The 12,674-nt window shown below is 36.0% G+C and overlaps 1 protein-coding gene across 1 annotated transcript in view; it reads left to right on the forward strand.

Annotated features, from left to right (window-relative positions):
- The first annotated feature begins 2,285 nt into the window (after positions 1 to 2,285).
- The window catches only part of pitx3 (paired-like homeodomain 3), a 40,269-nt gene continuing 29,880 nt past the window's right edge, over positions 2,286 to 12,674 (forward strand). Inside the window, exon 1 of the mRNA XM_088635448.1 lies at positions 2,286 to 2,731. The gene's annotated coding sequence lies outside the window, so the exon portion shown is untranslated. The remainder of the gene's footprint in view (positions 2,732 to 12,674) is intronic.

Consider the following 12,674-nt stretch of genomic DNA (forward strand, 5'->3'; position numbering starts at 1 on the left):
CACAAGGCAGGAGGCAGCAGTAGGTAGGACCCTGTGCGTGGCTAACTCCGGTGGAGTCAGGTTGGGAGGTAGATTGAGTTCCACAGTATGGTGCCAAAGGGGAGATGAAGTCATGGTCTTAAACGAAAGCGAGGAGTCAAAGCCAGTAGGGTTCCGAATCAAAGAAGTACCAAAAACGAGAGGCGAAGTCATGGTCCAAAGGAGCGCTAAGTCGGTAGCCAAAAAGTACAGTAGTAAGAGACGATTGGAGAGACTAGAAACTCGTTCTGGACCTCGATAGTGAGCGAGGTGGAAGAGGAGAGTGGGGGTTTAAATAGCGTGTGGTGTTAACTGTTCCGTGGCCGTGTTAGAGTGAACAGAGCTCGTGGGAAAGCAGAAGCGCTGGCACGCTTGAGTGCGGGTCGTGACAAGTAGCTGATGAATTTTGGAGAAAGATGGACCGTGAAGGGACCAGCAAAAGAGAGGATGAGGTAAGCAAACTCCTAGCTGAGAAGACAGACTGTTTGAAAAATAAAGCAGTAATTCCTGCACCGACTCAAACACCTCTCTTTCACCTGCTGCTGCTTTGGCAGAGATTGCAATCCAGAGTGAGACAAATCAGTCCACAATGATACTCTACTATGCAGAGATAACTCTACAGTAGTTTTTACCATTGTCTCTTGAGATAGACTGATTGCAATGAAAATGACTACAGAAGGAAGAGTCAGTTATGTGCACTCTCTATCTCACTTTTCTGGACACTTCACTCAAAGTGCTTTACAGTTAATGTCCCCCCCCACCACCACCAATGTGCAGCCCCACTTGGATGATGCAACAGCAGCCACAGTGCGCCAGTATGCTCACCTCACATCAGCTATCAGTGGGGAGGAGAACAGAGTAATGAAGCCAATTCATAGATGGGGATTATTAGGAGGCCATGATTGGTAAGGGCCAATGGGAAATTCGGCCATGTCCCAGGGTAACATCCCTACTCTTTTCGAGAAACACCCTCGGGTTTGTAATGACCCCCAGAGAGTCAGGACCTCTGTTTTACATCTCATCCAAAGGAAGGCACCTTTTTACAGTATAATGTCCCCTTCTTTATACTGAGGCATTAGGACCCACACAGACCGCAAGGTGAGTGCCCCCTACTGGCCCCACTAACACCTCTTCCAGTAAAAACCTTAGCTTTCCTATGTCTCCCATTCAGGCACTGGGCGGGCTCACACCTGCTGAGCTTCAGTAGGCTACCAGTTGCAAGTTGCAGGGTGATATGGCTGCTGGTGTAAGAAACTTGTCAAAAGTGGGATACGAACCCACGTCAATCATTCAAAATGCACTTTGGAACGAGAAAATTGTGGAAGTGAAAAGTGTTACTGGAGCAAATGGGGACCAAATTAAGAGATTTGAATATTTTATTTTTGTTTCCAAGTGAAAAATAAAAAAACAATACACAATTCTCAATTAAATTCCTTTACTACACAGCTTCATGTTTTAAGTATTATGTTTCTAGCTTTTTCTACTGACCTCTGCACTCCTGCTAGATGGAAGGAGTATCGTGAACACATAATATTGTATTGTAGGTTCAGCTACATCAGTGAGGTGTGACAAGGGCAGCTCTGCATTCCTGAGGATTCATCAAGTCTTGAAGGGACCTCTGCTTCATTGCAATGAAGTATCTTTACAGGCTGTACACTCCCAAGGAGTGGAGATTACTCCTGAAAGAAAAGGCCAGGCCTTTTTTTACAGATTTCAACTCTAGGTTCCAAGGAAGTGATGTCACATTTTATAATTGCATCATGATAGTTACCCCTTTTTACAAAAGAATACCTGACAAATTGATAACAAGCCCACAGTGACGCTTGTGATTACAGTGACTCTGATTTACACAATAAATGAATTATTTATTTTTTTGTGCGCGACAGCATATCAGGCAAGGCTGTGAAAAACGATGTCACCATCCTACTCGTGGTGGAAATATATCTTTGCTAAGCTGCGACATATTTGGTTTCGTGACTAAAAATTAAAATAAGTAAGAAATTAGCGTAAAATAATAATATATTTTAAAATTACAGTATATCTTTTGAAAACCTTTTAGTATTATTAGACTGCTTCTAATATCGCCGTGAAAAATCTATTAATTCCATTAATAATTATAAGGAGAAACGAAAACAAGAGTCATATTGTATCCCAAGAAGGATACAATATGATCTATTGCACAGGTTAAACACTGGCTTGCGCGAGTAACGTGAACGTGTGTGATATGTGTTGTGGTTTGAAAATATGTTCGAGATTCATTTAATTTACCTTGGCCTCAAAAGAAAACGCACCGGGCCAATAAAATCCAGTGAAGAAACAACACATTATTCAAGAGAATCGGTAGAGCACACGGTCTAACATTAGTAAATGTTAGCAAGAAAAGCTATGAAAGGAGAGTGAGTCGAGTGTCAGAGAGGCGGCGATATAGCACTGGGTGTGTGGGTGAGTAGAAGCGGCTAAGTGGGCAGTCCTTTTCAGCGGCTGACCTGCCGCACAAGATATTTAGCATAAAGTCAGTCCCCCGCTGCATGGGAACCTCTTGAGCTCTCCCTCTCCGACTCTCTTCATGTCAGACCAGAGTGATCAGGGGAAACTGCCGTTTTTTTCAAGCCGAAGGAACTTTCTATCTGACAGCTACATCCATCTAGGACAACATTAATCCTCTACAAACTTATCTTATCCAGGGATTAATCTCACCAAGCTGGGACTTAATGTAAGTGATTGCCAACACCAACTTAAGTTTTTTTAAATGTTGTATCTTATTTGCTTTGTGTTAAAGTAAACTAGGAAAAATGGAAAGCATATTTATCTGACAATTTTTAAAACGGTAGCTAATAAAGTCTTTAACCAGTCAACTTAGACTTGTGTTAACGCGACGTAAATCGTGATGTATTGTAAAAATGCAAATGCTTAAAACTTATGCTAAGCAGCATTTTTTTCATCGTACTCGAAGCGTTCGTTTTACAACGCTTTTTTACGGTCAGTGTCGACGGAAGCAGAAAATGAGAGACAAGCACGTAAAGGGACAGACGTATACAAATACAAAGGTGATGCTGCAGAAACCAACAAAGCTGCGGCATTTGTGAAAGCTTATTAGCTGGATAATTTAAACACGAGACAAAGATAATTTCCCCCGTAGTGAAGCCATAACAGCAATGCACTTCGGATGTGCTCGCTTTGCCAGAAACACGCAGTCTACAGAAAGAAAATGAATATTGTTCATCTTCAGTTTAGATGACAAAAACTAAAATATACTGTTTTCTGTCTGTGTTACTGTGTGATGATACTGCTCGTTTATGTCAGCAGATTAAAACGGGGCTATAATGGATTTATCAATGCGCTCTGTGATTTCGTGTACTGTATAATTAACCTAATGCTTTTAAAGAGCAGTTTAGGACAGTTCAGAACAGCAAGGGTTTGAGTTTCTTCACAATTGATATGTTTTGACGGCAAAATAAGCAGAGGTACTAACAAGAATATACATAAAACCTAATACATGTTAGATTATAATAAATTCTGATAAATATCATTGTTTCGCTTGTATGGTCCACGTACCAAAGTCAATCATTTGACAGTTAGGTAATGCTCACTTTGGCTTTGAGACGCCAGTTTTACTCACAGGACCTGTCATAGAGGAAATATGTCCAACATAAGTCTGTAGATCCATGCAGTGTGTCCAGAAATAAACATATTATGACATAAATTAGCCTTTTTGCTTTTTCAAATACCAACCTCAGTCAGGAAACCAATAAAATATTTGTTCTTTGACTTCCTTTCAATCCAAGTTATGCGCATTCAGTATATCATTCACTGGTACTTCTTAATATCTTAATAACCTTTTCATTCAGGCGTGAACGTACAATAGAGTAGGCCTACACGTTTAGAAATATATTTTGGGTGTGTACAGTATGTACAGCACAGTAAAAAAACGTAATTTTACGACCCTGTTTAAAAAATAATTTGAAATATAATAAAACAAATATCTAAGGTTTTAAGAAACTTGCTTTATAATAATATAGTGTAAATATGTACTTTCAAACATTTTAATGTAGGCTCCACGAAGGTTTCTTCTTTAAAAGTAAGGGCTGGATGTTTAAAGGAGATATGATCTTTTTCGACAGAGGACATTTAAAGCAGTCACATGTGCAGTGTTACTCCGTAATGTGTCATATCTTGCTCATAAATTGTGTGTTATGAGAAAGTGAATACAAACAATATTTTAGAGGTCAATCTTCAGGGAACCCGCTCTGTCTAAAATTGATAGCTGGCAGGTGGTCGCACACCACAAGAGACTTATGTATGAAAAACAGCCCCCCTCCCCCCGTATACACACACCTCCAAGAAAAAAGATGAAAACTATGCGTAGGTTTCAGGCAATTAAGTTGGCCTACTAAGTTTTAAATTGTCTGACATTACTAAAAACGTATTTACTATTCCGAATCACTTAATAAGATAAATCTACTTAAAGTACTTCCGGAATTAACACTACATCAAAAGTCATCACAATTCGTGCATCATTTATTTTAATTTATAAAATGTAGAATACAATAAACTGTCGCTGTCTGTGCTACTATTTCCTATGCTGCTATTTGAAACAAAAACGGACTGCTTATTTACATTATTGTGGCGGACAGTAGGGTGTTTATTGCTAGAATGTAAGTGAACTTTTGTTTTAAAGGGTAGCAAGATATATTAACACAAACATATTCACTGGGTTGTATAATTAAGAGTATTATATGTATTTCACATTAATTCCTGTCTTATTGGTAACAAAAGAAAAAAAATAAAAAAGTTAAGTTTGCAAACATTTCCAAAAAAATAGACATGTTTTGGAAAAGCTGCTCTTTTATAAGTGCTGACCTGCCAGTTCAAAGGTGTTAAAAAACAGGCTTGCTAGCGGACGGCTAATGATTACCCGAAGAATCGTATCAAGAAGGAAATTATTCGCTTTCGTGGAACTGCTGAGTTTTTCATCGTTAATATAGGAAAGCTAGTGATGCATTAATATAATTCTTATTATTAATAGCAATATTTAGTTTTAATTTTATAGACTGTTTTTAAAGGACGAATAGCTCCTCAAAATAGTATGAGTGTTCAATAGGATGAAACAAGTTTAGTGAGTTTTGCAAAGTAACCCGTGTACCGAAATGACGTTTTTGTTCAAACCTAAAGAGAACAAGAACAAAACGAAGTCTAGTTAGGTTGGTGCATTGTAATATGTAATGGACGGCTTCCAAATATAGCCTCTTATGTCAAAATAGCTATATAAAACTACATTTTTCAGTGTTCTGATGTCGGGGTATATTGTATTTGTAGTTAAGTTAAATCATAAAGTTAATTAAAAAATTCAATTTTATTATTTCTACATTGAAGTATTTTTTATATGAATAAACCCCCATATCATTTTTTCAAACCACAAATCTGCGTGCCAGATTTAACGAATAAGCAATGGATAAATTCTGACAGCATGCATCTTTTCCTTAATGTCCTGTTTTAGATTTGTATTTGTGTAACAATCTAGCCTAATTTGCATTACTAAGGAATGTGTTGGCTTTATGGAAAGCATTGCAAATTAGTAAATTACGATGACAAAAGCAGTACAAAGGCTTTTTTTATTACTTTGATTACTATTATAACTAAGCTTTTATCCGTATTAACCAAGGACGCCAAAACGTTTTACTGTAAAAAATACGTGGGGCTGCATGTTCCTTGAGCTAACGCATACTTTATTTTAAAATTTTCAAATATTGATCCATTAGCCGGTCATCGGTGTCCTTTCTCTGAGCAAAGATCCGTGTTCTTTACTGAAGCCACAAATGTTTATCACTCAACATACAACCTCATTGGTCTGAAAAATCACTAGTGTATTTTGCACGCGATGTAACCCCCCCTTCCATTTTGCGAGTTTGCGACGAGTCAAGTGTCATGACTATTATGATAACGTTCAGTTGCTCAGCTTTTCTGAGGGTCAGTGAAGTCACATGAAGAGGTCTCTTTGCAATCCCCTGTGCATTAAAAATATGACCCATTCCCAAACACATTTTACTCGTTCATATCCATGTTTCCAGGTAGAATGTAGATTAAAAACTTGTTCCTATTGTCTCAGCAATTTTCAGATTTATTTTGCACTGCCCCAATTAATATTATATCCACTCAAACAACACTAAGTTAATAACCAAGCTATTTTTTTTTACAATTTTCTGGTGTTTGAGAATATGTTCGAGAATGAAACGATCATTGTTAGTTTAAAGGTTGGTTCAGGGTTTGCTTTTTTTTTTGTCTCGATCAGTCATTCAAATCAGTCCAGGTATCTGTTCTAAGCCTTTTAAAATCGGATTCTGAGAAATCTCTTGTAAGATACAAACACCCACTTTACTTGATTTTTGAGCACGTTATATGTTCTTATCATTTCAGTTGTGTCTTAACCTTTATTAAAATCACATCCTAAATCTTATCCAAAACATGTATTTCATATATATTGCACAAGCGATTCACCAGGATTTGTTTTACATTCTGTGAGGTTATTCACGCTGTTTTCAATGCCACCTCACGCTGCAGCTACAAACAGCAATAAACCCTTCAATTCAAGCGCTGAATATTAATATGTTCCCAGCAGATTGGATAATAATGTGACTGGGAATTAAATGAAGCTTTTTATTACTCTCACTGCTGTTCGCTGAGAGAAGGGGTTCGTTTAAGGAGGAAGAATAAATAAAGTCATCGACTGTCAGAAAAGCAGAAAAGGAGACATTGCAGTCTCTGGGTCGATAACAGTTTAATTTATGTGGAAACCCATCGCTAGGCTAATTAGCTCCTAGCTATATTATTTAGATTTAATAAATGCATTTTAATATTTTCTGAGTAAAACAAAAAACAGGCTACGTATACCTGCCTCGTATGTGTTATATTCCAGAATATTAGGGGTGTAGGCCTGTAACTAATCTTAATAAGATAAACATAGAACTGACATATTGATCTTATCGAGTATGCGTTTAGTAGGTTACTCGGTGTCATTGTTGCATTGAGCGAAGATAATCTATTGACAGGTAAGATATTAGCTGGATCAGCGTATTTCCAGAATACTTAATACATTTTAACAGCAAAAGTCGTTATTTTTTATCTTCAAGTTATTTGAATGGCCATGCTTGTTCATAGTCTCCAGGTAAAAATCGTTTACAGAGGTTTGTCTGCAAATCTAAAAATGATTTGGTGCGTCATTGGTAACAATTTACCAGATCACCGTTATTAGGATTTGTTGTTTTTTCGCCGATTAAATCTTTAACTTAATATATTAGTACAGAATAGAAAACATATTTTTATTTACAGCAGGTGTGTAATTCGTATCTACCCTGTTCCATTGTACATTTGTTTATTGCAGTTTACGTCAGCGCTTAATGTTAAAATAGAGAGGTAAATATTATATTATAAAGATTAATTTAATAAATTAAATTACTAGGATTCATCCTAATGTCGTGGTTTTGTGCAAATGCTATATATATAGAAAAATATTTTAAGCCTTGTACACACCTTTTTAAAAAGGTTTGATCATTAATGATTTAATAACTGGTATTAAAAAAACAATTTTCATTTGCTATTTGCAATACATTTTCGTTTAAAGTTTATTCAAACTTGGCAAATATTATGACGCAATTTCAACGTTAAAAAGAAACCGTAATAGACTAATACTGTTACATAAAATGAAGCGATTTTATAAACTCTGAATATGTTTTTAAACTAGCAGGACAACAACACAATCCTGTATTTCAGTTAACATGAGGCTGTACATTTAAAGGTTTATAAAATATTATTGTCGTCATCACGGAAAATATCACCTCTGCTTCAAAACATGTTGCGTTGCATCCAACGGATTTTGTTCTACAGTATATAATCCCAAAATAAATAATTTAAGGGCAAATTCGCATAAAGACACAACCAACAGAAACACACACTATTGTTGCACAGATAACTACAGGTTAAGCCTGACCTGGTGATTTTTTTAAATGTATCTAATTTAAAAGTATCATTCAAATGGTGAATAGTAACCATATGTGTATTCTTGTACTGTAGGTGAACGAAAGTACGTCTATTTTTACGCATCTGTTTTAAGAGAAAAACAAATCTGCTCGTTTTTACATACTTTAGAAATACCTTCTCAACGCTTTTTTACATGCTTTTATTTTTATGTTTATTTTTAAAAAGGATTTCGTTTGCGATTTGCTGCTATCAGTTGTACAATTTCATGCAGTAAACAAAACTTAAATTGGTATCTTATGATGGGCAGGTTCGCATAGCAATAGAAACTCGGGGGAAAAACTGCTTAAAACATGGAGATGTGGTACTACGAATAAAAAAATCGCGCTTTGACAGATGCAATCATATGCAAATTGCTGTAAGAAGAGGAGAAATTATCATCTACAAACATTGGGTAGAAATTCCATCTGCTGTCTCCTCAAGGAGGCTCTTAATAAGTTCTCAGACAGCAAAGTGACACACATCTTAATCAACTCTTAATCCAAGGAATTAATTCTCAACGCGTTTATGAATAATTCCCGGGTTAATGCTAGAACCCATGGAAATAGGAGCAGTCTGTTTCGGGAAAACTGGCAGATGGAGTCACCAGTTTTCTTCAAAATCAGAAATGATGATGATTATTATTACATTTCTGCCTTTACAATGTCTGTGTCATTTGTTTCCTTAATTTCAACATCAGGACTTCGTTTGACTTGCAAAAAGAAGAAAAGACATTTGTTTGTAGACTACGTGCTGTTGACTGGACTTTAGTTGTCTAGTTTCCCTAAATCCTGTTCTCTCCCATGGCCATTCAAGATGCAAGATTCGTTAAACAAAAAGAAAGTAAAAAGATACAGACAGATGCTACATGCAAAATACGATAACTCTCGTTTGTGTTCGAAACCTATAACCCAACCCATACTTGCTTGTTTTTTCTTTATAAAACAAGTCTATTTTAAAAGACACGATTAGATAAACATAATTCTGTTATTCCCTTTTAACTGTTATACAGTATAGCTGTGATGTAGATATCCCACAACTGTCTGTCTGATTTTATTGCGAAAGAAAAAAACACTAGAAAACATAAAAAAATGTAGCTTTTTGGTGATTTTAGGGGAAAGGCAGAGGTGGGTATATAAAAGGCGTTGATTTTAAAAATACAAGTAACGGGATATTACATATTTTGTGCACGCTGTAATCAAACTGCATTGAGACTGCACTGCGTGGTAGCACAATGGAACACTACTATAACCTTTTGAGCAAACCCATTTGATTAAGTCACTTCAGAAAAACTCCGTAAGAAAATGATCACGAAAATCTAGGTGTCAAACAAAGGAATAGAAAAAACGGCTATACATCTTTTCAGACTCCCGTCAATTAAATTAGGAATTTAGTGAGTTTTTACTTTTGGTTACAAGTGGATAAATATTTTTTAATAATAATGAGACTGTCATAAAACGAGTTTCGATTTCTCTTGGAATTATTTTTATTAAATTGAATGCGTTCTTGTATTCTCATTTTTTGGAGCATAACATTTGCGTTACGAAGTGGAATTAATGAACATTCGATACTCTTGTTGCTGCCGAAAAATACTGCCTAGTAGATTTTTTTACAATTTCCAAGAACTAGTTGAGTACTGATAACATCGTGATAATCGGAATATATCCCCATTTTACTGTTAATGTTTTAAATACTGATCTGTAATTCACCATCGTTTTCAAGGAACTCTTTTTTGGTAAATTATAAACTCACAGCTCGCTTAGCAATCCCAAGGCCTGTATAAAGAAAGCTGTCTCTCCACACACTGAGGAAGAGGCCTCATGGGATTTTAATTTCCTTTTTTTTGTTGATTTTCAATAACCCGTTTCATAATTTAAACAACCCTGTGTTCTCAGTGCACGGTTGCCTTCTAGTGAAATGGAGTTTCCGCGTTTTAGTGAAATCAAAATATCGTATTTCTGCGCCGGTCTTATAACCAGAAATTCGTCTACACAGTAAAACGGAATGTTTAAGAACGAAACACAGATCTTAAGCAGAATTATACAAATACCCAGTAGCCTATTTATAGACTGGAGTACTTACTCGTCGATGTTTACTTTTATAACACATTTTGTAAATGTTTATTCTCTTGCAGCAGAAATAAACACTAAAAGTGTTTATAATCTATTCCATATGATTTATGCCTTAATACGTAAACATCTGATTTTACAGTTTTGCTAGCCATTCTGTGTATACTTTTGTTTCACGAAGCTTGGTTTATCCATATCACAGGAGTTGAACTCCATCTAGCTCTTTCTGATCTGACCCTCCTTTCTACTAAGTGATTCATGCAAAGGCAATGTACTGTTTTAGTCCTGTTTTATGGTTTCAGTTTATTATAATTAACATCGGCGAATTATTTATCGACGTTTTCCTTTATTTTTTCAGAAATTGAAATATATGTGTATATGGTGTTGGCTCTTTTATTAGCCTAGTTTTTAATTGCTGTATGTTTTACGGATATTTAGTGACAGTTTTAGAGGCCGACTGAGAAAACATTTTAGAAACATTTTTTCCCTTTCTCTGTTATCGTGATCTCATGTTTTAAAAGGTCGACCATTCGGAATAATTTGGCTTGTAAAATCAAAATTTAATTAAACTGTTCTTATTTTTCCATGCAGAATTGCCGGATACGCTATGACAATATGCTGTCAAGATAAAGCCGCTTAGAAACATAATGTATATTCTATAAACGTTTAGCAAGCACTCGGCATAAACTCGGCTTTTAAAATCTCTCTGTTGTGCTGAGAGATACTAAGATACGTTTAAATTTTAATATACTGGCTTACCTTTCCTCCCTGTTTTAAAAATATCTGCCTTTCTGTGGTTTGCAACAGTGGTTGCGGAGAGCTGAAGTTTCCCTTGTTATATTCCAGCCGAGCTCCTTATTAATTCAGCGAACGAAATATTGGGTTAATTAAACATGTTTAATATTATCTTCAGGTAAAATACCCATGAAACCTTACGGATACCTTCTTTCCGGTACCAGGATTTATGGCAAGTTTTCACAGGATACTACGTGCTGAAATTCGGCCATTCCACGACAGCGAACATTAAAGCTTATTGTATTAAATTGTTAACCGAGAAAATTGGAAACATCCTGAAATATTTTATTTCGGTTTTCAAAGTATCCAGGTTTTAAGTCAAAACACTGTATCAAAGATATACAACAGAAAATACTTTCCTTCTTAGAAACAAGTAACATTGCATTTGCCTAATATACTTTTAATTAGTTTCAATCTCAGCCCTGTCAATTGCAATAAAAAATGTAATCAGATAGACAATGACATATTTGTAAGCAGATGCCTTTAAGGTATACATAAATCTTTTATTTGTACTTGCTGGTGAATTTCATGTTCTTGAACTTGTATTAAAAATGAGCTAATCCACAGACAAGATGATAAATCACTCATCCATCACCTAACTACTTAACTACAGGGAAATATTCTGTAACAGGATGTGGTAATCTTTAACATTTTAATTTGTTTTTAAAGGTAATGATCTCGTAATAAGCTCCTTACAAAACATTGTTTAAAAAAGTGATATGTCTTTATTACACAACATTTCAAAAGCTTGCCTAACTGGTTAGGTCATAGACAATACGCAAAACATAAATAAATGTAATGTGAGATACACTAATGCATAAGAACTACACTAAATGCGTGGACCTTTTGCAAGAACTTTCCAGAATGTTATTATCTCATAATTCTGTGAAGTCGGATTTCAGAACTTGTCAACAGTAGTGCTTTGCAGACATTGCTTAGTCTCACTCAGATGCTTATTTGAACTTCAACTCTCTGACATTACCCAGTTATAGTATGGATTTGCTGTGAACATGGATGTGTGGATTCCCGACTTTAACAAATGAATAATGGAGCGAGGGATAAATGTGACAAACAGTAGAAAACTGTAAAAAGCTTCACTGTAGCATATCGCAGACGAAAACTCATTTGTTGGTGTCATGGGATATTGGTTTGTTTTATTTTTGGGTTTGTTTAACATTTTTTTCTGTGTCTATCAGTCTTTAAAAGTTTAGAAGGGAATAATAATAAAATAACTAACTTCGCAGATCACTGGCAAAAGTTTCGCAGGTTGCACTTCTATTTGCGTTTTGTTTTTCTAATCCAGGAGACCTAGCTCCCTGGACTCCTTCTGGAGGCTGTGTTCTGTTTCACTCTATTATTTCTGACAGGCACTGCTTAGGGTTTGTGCTATTGACTGTTTTCTTCTGCTGGATTGGACATTAGGGACATTTACTAACATTTAGATGCCACCCAGAAAAACAGCAGGAAATCAAGAACAGCCAATAGCCTTAAAGAGGACTGGGGGATGGGCTCAGCACATCAGCCAGAAGAGAATGTAATTAATGACGTCTACTGTGTCTGAGAAGAAAACAGTCAAACTTCTTACTAAATGTTGAACGCAATTGTTTGTACACGTCATGGTCCTTTCTGTAACAGCAGAGATAAGGATATCTCATCCTGGGCTGCACAAAAATAAGATCAGGATGTGTCACCCATGCATGCCCGCCTTTGGCTTTGTGAGTGTCATCTTGAGACACTAGAGCTTTTACAGATTTCTCCCCAAAAAATACATTTTCTACCATC

Source organism: Lepisosteus platostomus, chromosome 6, assembly GCF_059453375.1.
Source record: "Lepisosteus platostomus isolate fLepPlt1 chromosome 6, fLepPlt1.hap1, whole genome shotgun sequence".
Lineage (NCBI taxonomy): Eukaryota > Metazoa > Chordata > Actinopteri > Semionotiformes > Lepisosteidae > Lepisosteus > Lepisosteus platostomus.